Raw genomic sequence first — 19,954 nt, forward strand, 5'->3', positions numbered from 1 at the left:
AAAGAGTTGGGCAATGATTGCTTCTTTTTTTTTTTTTTTTTCCTGAGTAGTGGAGAAATGTGCCACGGAGACACTGGGGCCCCCATGGACCCAGAGTACTGAAGGGCTTTCATGCCCCCAGGCCTGCTGTACTCTCTCTCTTTCTCTCTCTGGGCCTCCCAAGGCCCTGGAATTGGGTGGCAAGCCAGTTACAGAGTGCTGTGGGAATTCAGCCCATAAACACTTGCTTTCTTCTCCAGGACTCCTAGCTCCTGACAATTTCCTTACACTGATTTATTGATTTAATTTTTGGTTGGCAATGGTGGTAGTTGTAAAGTAAATTTACCCCAGAAAAAAAAAGAATATTTTGGGAATTCATTAATGCTAACGCTGAACGTGGATGCTAGACTCACTTTCCATCCGCCCAAACAGCTACATAAAACAAGCAAGTGACACCAAGCAAGTGACAACTAATTATCTCCTCCATTTATTCTGTTGGGATGATGGGAATTCAATGTTATACTCTTCTTAATAGTTAACCTTGGAAATCAAAAGTCAAATGACCTTCACTAGCACCGCATTTGTCACCCTGTTTGAATTTCAGCAAATGTATTTCTCTATCTTCCTTTTGACTTAGGGTTCAGAAAAAAAAAAAAATCTTGGATGTATTTCTTCCCTACTCTGAATCCTGTTTATGTGTAACAAATTACCCCCAAAGCTTAGCAGCTTTAAGCAACAGACATGTGTATCTCAGTTTCTGCGGGTCAGGAATCTGGGCATGGCTTACCTGAGGGCTTGTGTTTCAAGATCTCTCACAGAGCTGCAAGTGAGAGTTTTTTTGGCAGGGGTATGATCTCATAGGAAAACTCAGCTGGGGAAAGACCCACTTTTAAGCTCATTTACAAGATTGTTGGAAGGATCCAGTTCCTTGTAGGCTATTAGAATGAGGCTCCACTTCCTGGTTTTCTGTTGACTGGAACCTCCCCCACTTTCCTGCTATGTGGGCCTCTCCATAGGTAATGTGGCTTCCAAGGTAGTGAGATATGAGGTATGGCCAATGAGATGGAAGTCACAGTCTTTTTTATAACCTAATCTCATCAGAGACATCCTATCACTGTTACTGTGTTTCCTTCATTATAAAAGAGTCACAAGATCCAACCCATACTCAAAAGAGGGATTATCCAAGGGCACAAATACCAGATGGTGAGGATCACAGGGGGCCATTATAGAGGTTGCTTACACAAATATGATTCCAAATTGCAATCTGATGGAGAGTTATTTTTTGCTGGAGTTGAAATGTTGTGTTCTAAGACCAACTCAATTGTTTGTGGTGATGTGGATTAATACCTTGATGGTGAAGAAGAAAGAAATCATAGGGCCAAGAAAAACGTGATCATTATTTCTTTGGTAATTGAAAACCATCTCACCATGGCTAAGAAGGAACCAGAGTTGAAGCTGAGAGTAGACTCAGAGTGGGACTCTATGTCTGCTCTAGGGTTTGATGAGACAGGTATCCCTGTCAAGGGATCCCCTGTGAGGGGCAGAACCCCCACCTGGCACTGAAGAAAGAGTTGGTTGAGCCCTGAAAGGAGCAGGATCTAGGATCAGGGATCTAGATAGATGGCAGGAGCAGAAACTTAAGTGTGTACCTCTTCCTAGAAAGAACAGATTCTGATAGGGAAAAACAGGGTATCTGCTATAAGACTGGATTTGGGAAGATCAGGATGCTTGGCTAGAGCCCTAGGCAAAACACTGTTCTCAAAAATCTAGTTCTGTCACTTACCCCAGATGACTCCTGAACCGGTTGACTCTGTAACTTGACCAGCTAGGGGCAGGCTAGCCATGGCCCAAAAGGGAGTGCTCTGTGGACACAAGAGTGAGAAAGTCCAGACTGTACTATGCAGGGATGGAGTCAGTATGTCTTGGGCACATATCACCCTGGAATCCTGTTCAAGTACTGGATCTGCCTAGGTGTGTGACCTTGAGCCTCTTTGTGCACTTAGCCTCATTGGGTTTAGGTAGTTGATCTGCAAAATGAGCGCTTTGTCCCTACTGTCACCAACAGAACCTTACAGAGTTTGCCAGTGTCTCAGGTGCAGCTAAATCCAATCCCATGTATAGACACTTCAGTGCACATGTTGTTTAGCTTCTTGGAAGTATTTGATACCATTGGCCATTTCCTTCTTCTTGAAACACTTCTTCCCTCAGTGTGGGTGTATATATAATTTCAGGTGTCATTAGCAAATAGATGACCTTCGAATCTCGGGAGCGTATTTGGCCTGGGGAAGGTATCTTGCGTATGAAGGGCAGAGAGCATAGACTAGCACCTCAGTAATTACATGTACTAAGGAACAGGGGGATAGGGGTATCTAGCACAGGTATTGACTTAAGAGGTAAGAAGGCAGGCATATTGGAGTGGATTTAGAAGGGAGTTGGAAATGAGCAAGTCTGGAAAATTCATTTAAGAAGCTCAGCATCAAGGGGGACAAGCGAGACGCCGTGGTCGCTGGTGGGAAATGATGGACTTTGAGGTAGGATGTCTCTCAAAGACAGGAGAGATGTGCACATGTCTAAATGCATGGAAGGAAAAAGAGAGGATGGGGAGAAGGGGGTGCAGTCCTTGAGAAGACTGTATGGCAAGAGGGTATGGCAAGGATTAGCCAAAGAGAAGAGAGCCAACCCTTCCATTTAAACAGGATGGGGGCACCCGGATGGCCCAGTTGGTTGAGCGTCCAACTTTGGCCTAGGTCATGATCTCATGGTTCATGAGTTCAAGCCCCACATGGGCTCCCTGCTGTCAGCGGAGCCTGCTTCAGATCCTCTGTCCCCCTCTCTCTCTCCCCCTCCCCCGATCGCATTCTCTCCCTCCCTCTCAAAAAAAAAAAAAAAATCTAAACAGGATGGAAGAAAGAAAAGGTACTTGTGGCTTCAGATCAGTCTGTGGGACTAGTGGCATCAGTGGGTCCCCCAGACATTCCATCCAAGAGTAGACTGGAACAGTACTAAGCCAGTGGCCCAGGAGCAGGGGATGCTGTTGATGAGCATGACACAGGGACACAGGGCAGGAAGGACAAGGTTAGAGGTAGTGGGTGGAGACAACTCACTCCATTTCCCCTCCTTCCTGCCTTGGCCACCTGCACTTGGGCAGCGGGACGAGGAGGTGTGTGCAGCAGTACAGATAAGAGGACGGAGAAGAGTGTCCAACGTGGCCAGGAAGGGAGCGGTGCAAGCTGAGAGGCTGGGAGGGCTCCGTGGAGGAGGTGAGATGCAGCCCGGGCCTGGGAAGGATGGTCAAGACTTAGGTACTCAGGGGAGGGAGCAAAGCAGGTCACAGACGCTCAGAACCTGCTCCCTGCCAGACCCTGGCACGTGTTCCCCAGTCTTACCTCGGCCTCTTGCCACACGGGCTCGCAGTAGCTGGGCTCGCCAGGACGGTTCTGACGTTGGCAGTCTCTGCGCCAGCTGCCGAAACGGGGTCGGGGAGCCCGGGAACGGCGTTCGGCGTCGTGGGAGGTGCTGAGAGCCGGGGGGGGGGGGCGCCCCGTGCGGATGAGTGGCAAGTGGGGAGCATGGCAGCCCCTGGCACCGAACCCCCCCCGGGGCTATTTCTGCCCCTGACGTCCAGGAAGATGTGGCGCAAGGGCCCGCGGCCGGTATCGGCAGCTGTTCTCGGCCGGAAGCCCGGGAAGGTGGCCCTTAACAATGTTGACAAATTTCTGACGGGGCCGTTTCAGCATGTTAACGTGCTTGCTCAAACAATACGTCTCCATCTTGCGCTCTTTCCCCCTGCTGGTGCGATGGAGAAAACCATAGCGACCGAAAGTGCAGGATTTATACAAATGGCGTGGCGGGGGGTGGGGGTAGGAGCAGGGGGCCCCCTCTGGGAGGAATTTACCTTTTAGAACGAGAGGGGGAACAGGTGCTCTGGAAATGGCTTGTAACTGCATGAGGGCGGGGGTGGCGTCCCTGAAGGGAAAGGTTACTTAGATTAACAACACTCCGCTGCAAGTGTTGACATCCTGGCTCAGTCACTAAAACAGGTGGCTGTCGTTATGGCCGCTCACTCATGATGGGAAGATAATACCGGCTGCGAGAGATTTATGTAGACCCCAGAAAGATGAAATTGCACATCAAGGAGGAAACAAGGCATAAAGAGGGCCAACTGGGGGATCTTCTCTCCCCACAGGACCGCACGCGGTGCTCGGTAATGCTGTGGCATGCGTCCCCTATGAGAGGGTTATGTTACCTACCCCACTTTCATCTTTCATGCGGGTTGATTCAGGTATCATTTGGGGAAGATTTTTTCCTCTTTGGATGTTTTTCTTCTGTTTAAGAGAGTATTAAACACAAAAATGTACTGTGCGTGGCAGAACTTACTCCTCTCCCTTTTCTTACAAATAACGTTGGCTGCCCCGTAGACCATCGGGAACGGAGAGTTGTCTACAAATAATGATGAGGTCATGAAGACATTCCCATGCCGTGTGGGGTGACTGATGGGCACAGGCGCCCTATGCTTCTTTTCTTAAAAAGATTAAGTCTCAGGGGCACCTGGGTGGCTCAGTCGGGTAAGCATCCAACTCGATTTCGGCTCAGGTCACGATCTCACAGTTCATGAGTTCGAGCCCCACATCGGGCTCTGTGCTGACAGTGCGGAGCCTGCTTGGGATTCTGTCCCTCCCTCTCTCTCTGCCCCTCTGCCGCTTGCTCTCTATCTCTCTCCCCACCAAAAAACATAAAAGATGAAGTTAAAAAAAAAGACAAAGTCTAAAAAACATTGTCTGTATTTAGTAAACACTGACATGGTGCTAATGATTGCCAGGCGCCGTTCGGAGCATCTTATACATATTAATTCATTAATACTCATAACAACACTTCTGAGGATTGTTATATTATCTCCATTTAGAGATGAAGCATATAGAGGTTAAGTGACTCATGTAAGGTCACACAACTTGTAAGCTGTGGAGTTAGCGTTCCGGCCCAAGCAGACTAGCTCCGAAAGCTCCTAACCACTATGATATATTGACTACACTTCACATGCTGTTCTTATTTTCACTTTTAGGGGGCATTTAAACTACTTGTTTGCCCCATCTTAGGCATCTCCTGTATGATGAGAACACATTTCTTTTTTTTTTTTTTAATATTTATTATTTTTGAGAGAGAGAGAGAGAGAGAGAGAGAGAGGAAGGGGCAGAGAGAGAGGGAGACACAGAATCCGAAGCAGGCTCCAGGCTCTGAGCTGTCAGCACAGAGCGTGATGAGGGCCTTGAACTCACAAACCATGAGATCATGACCTGAGCCGAATTCTGACGCTCAACCGCCTGGACCACCCAGGCTCCCCGAGAACACATTTCTAAATCTCAGCCTGTTGGACGTTGTATCAAAGATCAGTAACTTATCAGAATCATACCTGAGCTTGAGCAGACAGTTGTGTTGTCCATTTCACGGGGCGTCTTTAAAATGTGCGGCACATGTCCCAGTCAGACCTTCAGAGCCCTGTTCTGCTAGCTGTGTATACAGTCGGGGGAGGTAAGGTAACCTTTTAAATCCATTAGAAGTGCACACGCTCTCTCTCAAACATAAAAGATCAGCACAAAGTTTCAGATATGCTTACACACCTACTATAGCCAGCCCCTTTCCTACTGCACAAAACCCTACTTTTGGATGCACTGTGGGAAGGATCTGTCTTTGGAGGTCCTGAGCACATTTTTCCTGGAGATTTAGAGCTGATTGGGCACAGATGGGAAACAGGGTAATTTACCCTTTTCCTCTCCTCCCTCTTCACCATTTGACACAAGACATGAACAGCTCTTTTGCCTTACAAGGCCCAGCCAGATTGCCAAGTAATTACCTTGATTTATGAGGGCAGGAGTAGACGGGAGCGTGAAACATAATTGTTAACTGAGGATGGTCGGATTACCACTCCCGTAATGTGTAAATTATTTCATGTTGTGTTAAATACCTAACGAGCATATTGAAGAGGGGAATGGTATCTTATTACCTTGGTGTCCTCAATGCCTGGCTTTCAATGTTTGTTGAGTAAAGAAGTTAATGAATAAGTGAGCACCTAGGTGCCTGGGATCGATACTCTGGTACCTAGCACCTAGGTATCTAGCATCTAGAGTACTCCCTGATAGACACTCGCAGACATTCAATAATGCCTTCAACTTTCTGCTTCCAAGGTCATGAAGAGTGTAATAGGACAAAAGTCCTCATCTGTACCACAAATGCATAAGACAACGATGTCATTTTAGAAGAGGGAGAAAATGCTTCCAATTTGGGAGAATAAGAAGGTCTTCATGAAGAGGGAATGAGGGAAAGCTGCAAGAAGGCAGGTGTGGCTCCAAGAACATGAGGCAGGAATGTGCAGGATACGACAGAAGACTCACAAGTCACGTGCCGTGCAGGGTCAGTTTCGTCGAGGGAATAATGAAGCTGGAGACAGACTTGGACGTATCTGGGGACTGTGGACTGCCACACTGGGGCACACCCGCACCAGGAAGTGAGGAACAGCTGGGGATTTTGCAGCAAGGGTCACAGCTTGCCTTTGGCAAGGTTGAGCTCACAGGAGTTTGTAGTGAGGGATGGGTCTGGGAGAAGAGCAACCAGTTGGGCAGCTCTGGAAATCACCCAGAGGGCGGGAAATGTCATCCAAGGGAAGGACGTTGGCATGGCAGTGGGAATGGAAAGAGAAGAAGTCTCAGAGGATAATTTATAGGAATCACCATCATTTGGACGAGAGCCAAAAACCAAGGTGGATTGAGGTCCAACTACAAATCTGGCCTCCTGGTCTGGTGGTCAGGAAATAGGGGCATCCGGAGGCTGTGGGGTAGGAAATAGGGAATCGTAGATGTGCTGGTGGAAGTTAGAAGTGTGTGGGCCGGGTGTGGAGTTCAGGGCTCTCCTCCGCAGAAGTAACAGTTGAAGAAAGAAGGAATCAGAGCCCTGAGGGGAAAGTGAGATGAGGTGAGCGAGAACAGCTTGTACCCAAGTCAATAAGAATGTCAGTCAGTGATATCTGGTGAGCACAAGGCAGCCAAGAACAGAAGCTCGTGTTTCCTCCGGTGTCCAGAATCTCCCAACCTTGCCCGCAGGTCGGCGGGTCTTTGTGAACAGTGCAGCCGACTGGCCCTGCACAGCCCGGGGACATGGGGCTTCACCGTGAGCTTAGGGAGGCCCTCAAGGCCTGCTGACCCCTTCTGTCCCTTGACCACCGCCCCCCCCCCCCCCCGCCCCGGCAGTGTTGTGTTGTTGGAGGTCAACAAGCCTCTGACTGGTTTCCCAGCTTCTACCCCAGAAATCCTTAGTGTATTCCCAGCCCGGCAGCAAGAACTTTAATGTGAACGTCAGACCGTGCCACGTGTCCCCTCAGACTCTCCAGACTGAAAGCCGCAGGCCTCGTCTACGTTTCTGAGCCGCCCTCTGCAGCCTGGCCAGGACGCTCAGCCTGGTCGCTGCTGGTCCCCGCCTTGGTCACACTGCTCAGGCTAGGCCTGTCTCCCTCTGGCTTTGCAAGTGAACGGTCTTCCCTCGGATAGACTCCTGTCTCCTCCTCACCTCTGTGCACGGTTTTGCTCAGTTATCACCTTTCCCGTGAGGCTTTCCATGATGTCCCTATTTCAAATCACTGTTCTCACCCTGACCCTGCCCCAGCATCCCTTCCGTTGTGTCCCCCCTTCCCCCTTGCAGTATAGAGATGACCGAGAGTGTGGACTGTGGGGCCACACTGCCCCCCTCCCCCGGGTGAGAGGTTTCTTGGCTATTTGGTTTCCCAGTTGCAGGAAGTTGGGTGGTTACGTCACCCTCTCGAGGTCTCACTTCTCTCATGCATAAAATGGAGATACAACAATGATAGGTCGTAGTGAAAACAGAGTAGGCTCACATATGTAAAGTGCTTAGAACACCGCCTGACAAATAGAACTTCTCTGTAAAAGTTAGCAATTGGGGCGCCTGGGTGGCTCAGTCCGTTAAGCGATGGACTCTGGATTCGACTCAGGTCATGATCTCACAGCTCGTGAGTTGGAGCCCTGCGTCGGGCTCTGTGCTGGCAGTGCGGAGCCTGCTTGGGATTCTCTCTCTCCTTCACTCTTTCTGCCCCTCTTCCACTCGTGCTCGCTCATGCTGTCTCTCCCTCTCTCTCACTCTCTCCCTCTCTCTCAAAATACATAAACATTAAAAAAAAAAAAAAAAAAAAAAAAAGAGGCTCCAGAGAGACTCCCAGCCTCTTCCACCATGTGATGAGGTACCTGAGCCAATAAGAAGGCCTTTACGAGAACCTGACCTTGCGGGCGCCTTGATCTTGGACTTCCAGTCTCCAGAACTAAACTTCTTTTGTTTAAGTGCCACCGAGTCTGTGATGTTGTGTTATATCCCCTGGAACAGAGTTAAGACAGCATGTGAAGTCTCCCCTCCCAGAACTTGAGGATGCCCCATATGGATGTTCCCTCCTCTCATCCAGCCCCTCCCACTCCTTCCCTTCCCATAGTCTTTCTCTCTCCATTCATCTCTGTCCTACTCCCAAAGCCCCTGCATTTTCTGGAATATCCTATCAGCCCCTAAACCTTGCTGTGTCCTCGTGTCTGCTTCCCAAGTGGGCTGTGTCTCCAAGAGGTCTCTCCCAAGCCTGATTTCACTGCCACGGACAAGAGAGAGGGGATGCTAAGTGCAGAGTGGGAGACAGGGTGGCATGGATGGGGGTGGCAGGAGGGGTGCTTAGGGTTGCAGACGGTTGTTTTCTCAATCCCACCTGGAAATTCAGACTCACACTGTAAAGATCTGTTTCTGGCTAAAACCCCTTACTTTGTCTACTAAGAGATTCACATTCTTCAGGTTGACAGAACTTTGACTTTTTTTTTTATGTTAAAAGAGTATTTGTCCCCTTTCTGATTCTGGGTTGCTTGAGGGGCTTTTCTGATTACAAAGGAGGAGCCACCATCCCTCACCAGGCCTCCCTCCTCCATTCAGAGTTTATCCCCTGGGGTAGGGCTGGTATCTGGCCACACTGGTATATCTTAATTGGTTTGCAGTTTCCGTAGGCCTGTGCCTCCATCTTTACTGCGTGCCTTTGAATGGAGCAGGAAGGTTGAGCTGGGGAAAGACCGTGATCCGAAGGGTATTTCTGAGAGCGTTCTGTAGTTTTGGGTTGCTGGAGCCCCAGAGAAAATCACTCTGAGGGAACACGGAGGAAAGTGGTTGCAGTTGAGAGCACGTGGCCCACACAGCCCTTTAAGATGGTCCGTTTCTGTCCATGCCGCCCCCACCCCCCACCCCCCGGCCGCAAACATTGGGTCTGAGCCAGTGGGGCCAGAGGCTTAAAGCACTCAGGATCTCAGATGGGGGGGGGGGGGGGGCGGGCTCCAGACAAAGGGCAAAGGAAAACTGCTCGATGTTCTTGTAAATAGTAGCAACCACAGGGGGAGATGGATATGGTCCTTAGTATTCTGTTGATTTTATTCTGGGGGTAGGGTACGGGGCATGCTTTAATCACGGCATGCTACCCGGGGACCGCCCTTCACAGGGAAGTGTGGAGGAATGGCCAGGATTTCACCAGGGACCTGGGAACAGTGACTATTCCTAGGATTTCCCACGGCTGCCACCCTCTTTTGGAAACTGAATACCATTTACTTATTTATCAGTTTTTTGCATATAAAATTGCAACTGTTGTGATTAAGTTGCCTCGGGCCACAAGTATAAAACATACAAGTTCAGTTAAAGTCCTTGAGACAGAATGGCCTCAGCCATCAGCACGTGTTAAGAGATCGCCTGTTCAAGGCCTGTTATGAAGGTAGGTCACGCATGGCGTCCGACAAGCTAAAGCCTACACCAAACGGAAGTAGAACTTCCATGAAAAACACCTCGTAAGTCACGTTTCAGGATGGTCAGACTTGAACTTTGTCGTATGGTACACGGCAACAGTAATTTTCTAGAGATAGCATTGTGGTAACTTGTGCAAATAGCTCTTGTGCCATTGGTGACCGTCTCTATTTTGTGACCTACTATTTAGCTAGACCTTGAGTGTCTATAAAAGCCAGTTCCCAAAGCCATCAGGACACATTCTTCAAGCCTACCAGGAACTCGTCTGCAGCACCTCCTTCTTGTTTACCCTCCAAATAGTGAAGCCCTAATTTTGGTAAGTTTCTGTTCAGTGAGTAGGCACCGGCCAGGAGAAGGGTGACTGGGTGGGTAGGCATGGCTCCATGATGTTCAACTCCTCCGAGGACGCTGGTTTTTGAAGCTGAGAACTGGAGCATTCCTCAATTCCATGCCTTCTGTTCAGGCTTTCCAGTTCAACCAGTGTCTCTCCCCTAAAGCCAGCCCCTTTACCATTGGGCAAAGAGGAAAGAAGGCAGGTCACACTTTTCCGTTTAAATCACACTCTGGTCCCACACGCGACACTGAGTCTTGCCTTTTTGGCCCGGCAGCCCAGATATAATGAAGTCACGGCTCAGCAACAGGCTGACACGAGAGAGGAAAGGCCCTCTACGCGAAGAGACGTGTAAGTCCCCTCTCCAGATAGCCAAACACTCCTTCTGATGACAGATTCCCTCTCATTCTTCCACACTGTGAGCTTCTGGAGCTGCCCCACCAGCCACAGGGCAGCTCTCCCCCCACTGTCCACGGTGAGGAGGAGAGTGGAGGGGCAAATAGGGACAGGATGGCATCGAGCCAGGGCAATGCTCAGGGTCAAGAGGGGGTGGGGCTGCCCTGCGTCATGGGAGTGAAGGCCCCAGAGCTTCTGTGCAGGCCTCCAAGGAGAATATCTTTGGACATTTTCAAGTGTCGGGAAATTGCAACAGGGAATAACTATGCCAGAATTACTGTCTTAGTTGTACGTTCTGAAGGCAGATCCATGTCATAACAGACTCTTAATCCTTACACGTTGAAATTCGCACCTATCATGTACTTTTCTCATCATGGCTGTGCGATCCACACCAACTTAGAAAAGAGCCAAACTCCCATCTCCTTGAAAAACTGGGTACTGGACCAAACCCCCAAGAAAGCAGCTACAGATGCACACAGCTTTGGAGTTGGAGACTCTGGAGATGGAGAAGGAAACCATTAACAGAGAAGGAAGACAGTGAGAGAGGAAGGAAGACAGAAATTAGACTCGGGGGATGAATCTGGCAGGACATAAGCCCAGTGGAAGAGACATTTGCTGGGGTGTTCCAGAGTCTCTGTGTGATGTTCCTTTCTCTACATAAATATTCTTACATTTACCTATATCTGTGTCTAGCTACGTCTATTTGCTGATAAAGAAGTAGTGACTGTGAGAAGGTCCAGAAAAAAAGATTACAGTTATTTAAGTGGCTGCTTTAAAGTGATTTTTATTCAGGTGCTTGTACGACATAATTACGGCCTATGGCTTTATGGGAAGAAGTATAGTTTAAAAAAAATCAAGCAAAGATGGAATGGGGAGGTAACACCCTGATTGCTGTTCACCGTTTGGTCCATGTGTCATTAATTCTCCTCATCCTTCCTGGAATCAGACATCCAGAATGATCTCTACATCTTTAAAGGGCTCAGGTTGGGTGGTAGTGAATGATGATACCACAGAAGAGCAGACTGGCGAGTTGGGTCAGATGTCTACATAATAGAAAAACAGTAATAAAAATGCCATCACCTACATATTGTAGGAAGATAAAATGCAATGCTCCTCACGGTTGAATGGTTAGGCTCATTCTGTCCTCAAGCCATAATCAATTGTGCATCATTAACAAGACACAAAATCTTTACTAATTAGCTTTTATGATTATATTGTTATTGCACTGAGGCATTTAAAGCATTGCAGATAAAGGAGATAGGATTGCCCACACACAAAAAAGAATCATTCAAAGGGGGACAATAATGCCATCTTCAGAAATTTTCACTTACTGTTCCCATCTGTAATTTTTAATTCAATTCACTGTGAAGATTAATATTTTTAGTAAATGAGTGACAACTGTTGAAAAGGAGGAGAAGAATATCAAATGTGTTTTCACACCAGGAAAATGGAAAGAAAGTCAGCTGTTGAAGTTTTCTAACAAGAAAGAATAACTGTTCATTTTCTCTTTGCTTGGAATTTTCAAGGTTGTTTTTTTGTTTTTTGTTTTCTTACCGTACAGATAATTTCTTATAAATTGCTCTTCTCTAAACATGAGAACTATATTAGAACTTATATTAGAAGTATGAAAACCATATAAATGACTTGAATTCAGTCAAGTAAACAACAGATACGTACCTTACACCAGCATACATTTCAAATGGATCAAAGATTTCAATGCAGAATGTCAAACAACACATTTATCGGAGGAAACCGGAAGAGAATTCTCTGGTGACATCAGCACAGGGAAGCCTCTTTAAAACCATGATACAAAACCCAAAAGCCATAAGAGAAATAGTTGGTAAATTTAACTCCATAAAAAATTTCTACGTTTGGGGCGCCTGGGTGGCTCAGTCGGTTGAGCGTCCGACTTCAGCTCAGGTCACGCTCTCACGGTCCGTGAGTTCGAGCCCCGCGTCGGGCTCTGGGCTGATGGCTCAGAGCCTGGAGCCTGCTTCCATTCTGTGTCTCCCCCTCTCTCTGCCCCTCCCCCATTCATGCTCTGTCTCTCTCTGTCTCAAAAATAAATAAAACGTTAAAAAATTAAAAAAAAAAATTTCTACGTGGGCAAACGAACAAATACAGGAGGACGAATTAGCAATAAGCAAAGTCAAAAAACAAATGACAAGCTGCAAAAAAATATTTGCAATTCATATCACAGACCAAGGCCTGCCAAGTCAAATATGTAAAGAGCTGCTATAAATCAAAATGACATAGTCCAACAAACCAATGGAGAAACGGGCAAAGGATAGGAAGAATCATTGGCCAGGCAAGAGTATTCAGAGTGTCCTAAAACATGAAAATAGGCACAATTGTACTTGGAGGGCAAATTAAACCATGGGATACCACTTCCTGACCATTGGGTGGCCAGAGACCAGAGAGCTTGACAAGAGCGTGTGTTCATGGGGGTGTGGGGAGCAGGCTCCCTCTCATTCCTGATGGGAGTTACAGACTGGTGCAAAATCTACGGAGGGTGGGTGGGGGATTTTTTAACAAAATAACGAATGTACAAACCTTCTGATCTAGCGATTTCACTTCTAGGAATTTATCCTACAGATACATCTGTGTGAAAAGACTTATTTAAAAGTTAGTCATTGGTGCATTGTTTGTATGAGAAAATGCTAGAAAACCCCCTAAATGCCCCTCGATGGGGCGACTGGTTAAATTATGAGACATCATTTCAGCGGAATACCATGTTTCTGTAGAATAAAAATGAGGATCTTCCGTATGTACGGATTTGGAAAAAATCCCCAAGATATATTGTTAAGTAAAAAGAAAAGAAAAGAAAAAAAAAAAACAACTGTGTAGCAAAGAGTACATAAATTTGTTTTGTTCAAAAGGGAGGACATGTAACATACCGATGTATTTGTTACCTAAAAAAGACAAATTATAATTCATAGTTCTTAGAAGATTAACTGCCTGTTCCAGAGGCCCCAGATAGCCAGCTCTTCTGTTTCCTTTCCTTCTGTTGTGAGCAATCTACGTAAGGATAAGTATACATTTTTTAAAGCATCCTGTGCCGATTGCCTGCTGGAGCCTTCACAGATCTCTCTAAACCTCACGGCAACACTCAGTAAGTTGGTGCTATCTCCATTTACAGATGAGAAAACAGAGACTCCCAGGAGATAAGTGATTAGCTCCAGGCCACGTGGCTGAGAAATTGCAAAACTGGTGTTTGAACCCAAGCCTGCCTGGGTCTAAGGTGTGTGCTTCTCATTCCCCCAAAGTTTGCCTTACCTGTCTCTGGGGGCCTGCTGTGAACTGATGTATGAACTGATGATGAACTGATGATGGCCTGCTGTAGTCTTTGTCTCCAGCCTTGCATCAGGGTCCCCCCTGCACGGACTTGGCAGCTTCCGAAGCCCCCTCCCAGATCTACTGATCCGACCCCTCTGGAATAGAGCCTTTACCTATGGGTGTTTCAAAGCCCCCTGGATGAGCCTGATACGCAGAGAACCACTGTCACCCCATAATAGTAATGATGGCACACACTCATTCCCTCACTTAATGGTGAGACGAGCACGTGACACAGGTACCATCCATAGCCCCGATTCATGGATGCGGAAACTCGGGCTCAGAGACAGAGGGAGGTTAAATGCTTCGCCAGGTCTCACAGCTGGTCCTGGGGTGCTGGCTGAGATTTAAGACCGAGTGGTCTGGTCCTGGGCTGTCATCCATTATGCGATATTCTTAGCCACGTATTGTGCTTATACACAGTAATATCAGTCACAGGACAACACGTGGGGATGTTGTCGTAGGGATGTGCTGGCGTTCATGGAGGCAGAGGTGAAAGAGACCACCAGGGTCCCCTCATGCTACTCAGGAGGAACCAGAAGCTCGGAGAGGCAGAGGAGGGCGAGACTTTAAATGCTCACCGGAGCTCCCGGCTTCCTGGTAGGCCCATCACTGCAAATCAAGTCGTCATTTGGAATTGTTCAGACGGAAGTTAGGAAAGATTGCGCTTGTTAGACAGAAATGGGAAAAGAAAGGGCAACCGAGAATCCATCTGCCCTGGCTTTTAAAGTGGTCTTATGTGGATGGATCAGTTTACAGGTATTTTTATAGCAACATCCTTCTTCCCTTTTTCCTCTGTGTTTGATGGGGAGCTTACCGAACATCGATACTGAGTTATTTTACTTTATCGCTGCCACAAAACTGCCCTTAATAAGAAGTGAAGGAAAGACAAATGAAAGCTTACGGTCTCTCCACTCTGTTTCTTCAAGAGAAGCCCATAATCAACGTTTTAGGGTTTTAAGATTCTTTTTAGACAAACGGCTTTCCGTCATGAATGGAAGCTATTCCAGGTGCTGTATTTACTTGTATATTCCTGTCCCTTTTTAGCAGCTCTTTTCCCATAGGGGCCAGCTGTCAAATGGGCACAGCCTTGGGAGTGGCCTGGAGTTGGATCGAATCCTCTTTCTGCCTCTCGGAAGCACTGTGACCTGGAGCAAGTGTCTCAGTTCCTTTGAACCTCCGTTGTTAACTTCTCTACCACCATGTTAACTGATAGCTGCTGTGCAGGGTGGGGGCAGGTGGTTCACTGAGCCATCATTTGTAAAAGCACCCTCCAGAGTGGCTCACGCATCATAGATGCCCCTTAAATCTTAGATCCTTTTATAATATAACAGACTCTGCCTCCCTGTATCATCAGTGGGCCATCCCAGGCCTGTTTTCTGGGCACTCAGGAGCACATGTAGAATCGTCCACAGGACAACCCTCAAACTATGTAAAAGCGGCCGTCTTCTCTCATGAATCCTCTCTTTGCTTCGGCACTCTGGAGTTCTTGACTTTTCCACGTGTGATAATTCGTAGTCTCTTTATCATTTAACCAGTGTTCCCACTAATTCACTCAAACTGGTTTATGTATTTAGCTGTGACCTAAGGTACTGGTTAATTTATTGGAGGAAGCGTATTACTAGTAATGGTACATTAGCACTGTGATAGAATTAGCGTTCTTCTTGTGTGTATGTATCCTAAGGGAGTCATTCCGTCTCTGAAAGATTATCCCAGAATGCCTTTTGTTTGAATGTAAAAGGATGAATTGATTCACCTGTGAGGCAATGTGAGCTAAGGCTGTAAGAAACCACTGGAATCAACCAGGTTCTACTTTAAACAACTGTACAGGCATTTGCCTGATGGATTGTTGAATAGTCCCTCCTCCTTCCTTCCCTCTCTCTGTCTCTCTCCCTCTCTCTGTCTCTGTCTGTCTCTCTCTCTCTCTCTCTCTTCTGTCTCTCTCTCTCTCTCTTTCTCTCTCTCTCTCTTAGAAAGGAAGCAGACAGGTTAAGGTCAGTGGGAAGACGTTACATGAAAACTTCCTCTCTCCCTGCCTCATAGGCAAGTGGCTGATAACTGACACAGCTCTTCAGCTTTTCACTGGTCTCAACATTCTGACTCTTCAAAAGAGTTGGTAGCTGGTGGATAGGAACTGGTTTGGAGGCCAGAACAGAACCACACTGCTTTACTCACAAACTGACTAAGGTTTCTTTAGTGTCCTCATCTTCCTAATTGGGATCGTATCACCGACCCTATCTTCACGCCAGGCCACGACGATGCTCTACGAGACAATGTTAGAGCCGCTTCCAGTTGTTCGGGGAAAATCATTCTGTGAAGTCCTGTTAGTGTTGCTGTTTTCGTTGTCAGTTTCTGAGGAGTGTTGGGACTTGGGAATGTGTGTGAAGTGTTCCACAGGCTGGGGTGAAGTAGACAGATTGAATGTGAATGATTCCTTAGCAGCACGTAACTGAGCCTGGCGGAAAGCTATACTTCAGCAAAGAAGTGTTTAGACCAAAATAAGCATGTATCTGTCTCCTTGTCTGTCCATCTGTCTGGAGAGTAGGGTGTATAGAGGGAATTGAACAGGTTTCAACAAGAAAGAAAAACTTGTTCAAGCATGAGGGAGATGTTCCACTGAAATCTGTGCTTGGCTTCTTCCCAGAGATTGCGCTTCTCCTGGGCTTTGCGGCTGACTTCTCGTGGATCTATCCTCAGAAGTACTATGTGTACCAATTCATCTGTTTCTAGAATGAACCGCATTTTAAAAGGGAAAGATAGAACAAACTGTGGAGCCAGGGAGATGCAAGTGAGAAGCCCAGCCATCTGCCTGAGATTCTGCAGGGCATGTGCCTGGAACGCAGAATGTCCTGGAAAAGCTGTGACTGAGGGCCTCTGCTTGGGAAAGCCGACTGTCCTCCCCTCCATTTTGAAGTGGGTTCTCATTGCTCTGCCTTTCAGATATGGTAGAAAACACACAAAGACTAGGGCCACATCATTGCCACTGTGTATGTATGTACCACGCTTGGTTGGCATGTCACAAACTAGGCCAACACATTTTGGAGTCCCAAGAAGTTCCAGATCCAGTGTAATACTGCCATGGACTACATGGATGTGTCTCCCCAAATTCATATGTCGAAGGCCTCATCCCCAGTGTGATGGTATTATGAGTTGGAGCCTTTAGGGCACCTGGGTGTCTTAGTTAAGCGTCCGACTTCAGCTCAGGTCATGATCTCACGGTTCATGAGTTCGAGCCCTGGTCGGGCTCTGTGCTGACAGCTCAGAGCCTGAGCCTGCTTTGGATTCCGTCTCTCTCTCTCTCTCTCTGCCCCTCCCCCACTCATGCTCTGTGTCTTTCTCTCAAAAAATGAATAAACTTTAAATTTTTTTTTTATATAAAAAGGAGTTGGGGCCTTTTAGACATGATTAGGTCATGAGAGTAAAGCCCCCATGAATAGAATTTGTGTCCTTATACAAAGAGATATGAGAGAGCTAATCTCTCTCAGCCATGTAAGGATGGAGCGAGACGGCGGCCATCTGCAAACCAGGAAGAGGGCCCTCACAAAGAACCTAAACCTCCTGGAAACTTCATCTCAGACTTTCAGCCTCTGGAACCTTGAGAAATAAATGTCATTTAAGCCACCCAGTCTGTGATAGTTTTGTTATAGCAGCCCAGACTAAGACAGATACCTTTTGTTGCACTTTACAACTATGATCTTCCGCATATCAGTCATTAATGTGGGTACACTTTCATTATAGTCCTTCCTAGTTTCTATGTGGCATTTTACGTCTAATGGGAGATGGGAGACTGTGATCATCATCCATAAATATTTGCTGAGCATTTAAGATACTTTGAGTTCTGTTCAGAACAAACAAATTTTTAAAAGGAAAATGGTTACATACACTTTACAAAGGAGACGGATAAGGCTCTAACTGGATGATTTGACGGAGGTGAGATTGCAAGAATGTTCTTGAATTTCCGGCCTGGGTTATTCAGTGCAGTTCTGAGACTGAATATTACATTTTTCCACCTTGGGTCTTTTTGGCCCATCTGCAGAAGGCGCTGTCATCACATAGGTATTGCCTGGCCTTTTCAAAGACAGAGAATGACCCATACCCCAGGGAAGCTACCTTATTTTCCTTTGTAAAAAAGACATTTTTTAGTCTTCTGGATGAAAAAGCATGAGGTAGGTGAAAAGTGTTATAGCATCGAATTATCGTTTTCCTTTTCAATTAGCACCAGTAGCTGTCACCCTGTGTGACCCAAACTGAAAAAAGATTAGCACCAACACACTTTTATTCCAACACAGTGGTTATCAGCATACACAGGAAGCTGTCAGGATCCCTGCTTCAGGCTCTAAAACTCTCCAACCACTCAGGAAGGCTTTAAACAGCAGTTTGGATTATATAGCCAGATAGTAAACTTGCCAGAACATTTTCCAGCCTGTGGCATATTCCTCCTTGAGGAGTCTAGAGCTCTAGAAGCCTGAGATTTCACAACTGGAAAGCTTTCTGTCACATAGTCAAGCAAGAAAAATGGTGGAGAAATCGAAGGAACTTGTACTTCTCTCTTCGTTCCTACCCATTGCTCACGGCGGGGAGTCTGGTCCCCAAATCTTTACCATCCAGACCACATGAAGCGAGTACTGTCTGAGGCCCCGACCCAATGGACTGTCTTCCCATGCAAAAAAATCCAACTGATTGGTGTTCATGTTGTGTCTAGTACCCACCCAGTAGAAACAATATACGGTTAAAGCTAGTTGTTAGAACATTCTGTCGAACGGAAACCTCTATTAATTGATATAACCATGCTTCACTGGGCATAGTGAAAATTGAGGTTGGTAATGGTGACCTAGAGGCAGTGAAATATTCTGAAATGTCTTGAATCATCAGAGAAAGACTAAAATACGCTCTGTGTATTTTAGTGTTAAGTATTTATTATATTCCATATCTTGCAAATTGGTAATGCATACCAGGTATTTTTTGATAGTAGTCTATTAAACAGTGTTTGATTGGACACAACATCCCATTTCCTAACAGAGCAGGGTAGCATATATGGCTGGTTGTTCTGCTAAAGGCAGAGTTAGGTCATTCTTATTTTTTATAGCGAACCTAATAGGTATGAGAATCTGCCTCCTTTTTCTTCTTAATTGGGCATTAGCTTTATAGATTTAAACACGCTAGGCACATTTTAGAGGGAGGTATTGTAACTAGTTGTGCCCCCAGCCAGACAACTCACCGCTCCTAAATTTCTTAAAGTACAGCATTCTCTTTGGCTAATGGGATTAAAGAGAACATAACAAGGATGGGAATCTCTTTCATTGCTCTGATATCTCTACCTGTGTCTTCCGCGTAGCCCCCAGCTGCTCAGTGGACTTTGAATTCCAATATAATCCTTTTATAAGCCTTTTTTTTTTTTTTTGAGGCCTGAGGAAGGCCAAAGAGTTAATTTGGAATTAAAGGCTTCTGTTCTTTTTCCAAAAAAAAAAGAAGAAGAGGTAAGTTCTTTAAGTAGGTGAGGGGACTTGGAGTAGGGGATCTCCAGTTTTAAAAGAGACCCAAAGGAAGGCTGACCTCAATTTATTGGCAGATTACACTGTGTATTTACAGTTTGGGATATTCACTTCCTGAAGAAGAAAACCAAAAATATATGGCAAAATATTACTTTGTTAAAGAAGGAGTGTAAATTTCATGTAGGTAAATTTCTTCATTTGACTAACTAAACCATGAGTGGTGCCAGTGACACTGAAGATTTCATTAAAAAAAAAATGTTGGAAATTTTTTCCACATTATTTAATTTGGGCTTTTGAAGTTAATCTTTCACTGTCTTCCTGGGTATACTTTTCCCTCTTTTTTTTTTTTCCTCCTCTGTTTTTTTTTTTTTTTTTTCCCAATCCAAGTACAGTGAAAAGTGAAAATCAAATCACAAGTTGGGAAAGGCTGTTTCTTCCCTCCCACTTTTAACCCACAAGCCCCATGGGCACACGTGGTGGAGGCTTCAGAAGAAACAGAAGGTGGGGGCTGTGGGTACCCGTTCTGCAGCCCTACCCCATCTCCTTTTGCTTTTCTACAGCGACACACAGACTTTGAAGAGCCCACTTGTCCCAGGATAAGGCTGTAATTCTG

The 19,954-nt window shown here is 46.4% G+C and overlaps 1 protein-coding gene and 1 long non-coding RNA gene across 6 annotated transcripts in view; one reads left to right on the plus strand and one right to left on the minus strand.

The window, feature by feature from the left end:
- CELF2 (CUGBP Elav-like family member 2) overlaps positions 1 to 19,954 on the plus strand; it is an 832,664-nt gene that overhangs the window by 445,197 nt on the left and 367,513 nt on the right. The gene's annotated exons all lie outside the window — the stretch shown is intronic.
- LOC122473173 lies at positions 11,287 to 12,377 on the minus strand. The gene is made up of 2 exons (XR_006294605.1): positions 12,194 to 12,377; positions 11,287 to 11,559 (listed from the first exon to the last, which is right to left on the minus strand). It is a non-coding gene; the product is annotated as an uncharacterized LOC122473173 (long non-coding RNA).

This window comes from Prionailurus bengalensis, chromosome B4, assembly GCF_016509475.1.
Source record: "Prionailurus bengalensis isolate Pbe53 chromosome B4, Fcat_Pben_1.1_paternal_pri, whole genome shotgun sequence".
Taxonomy (NCBI): Eukaryota; Metazoa; Chordata; class Mammalia; order Carnivora; family Felidae; genus Prionailurus; species Prionailurus bengalensis.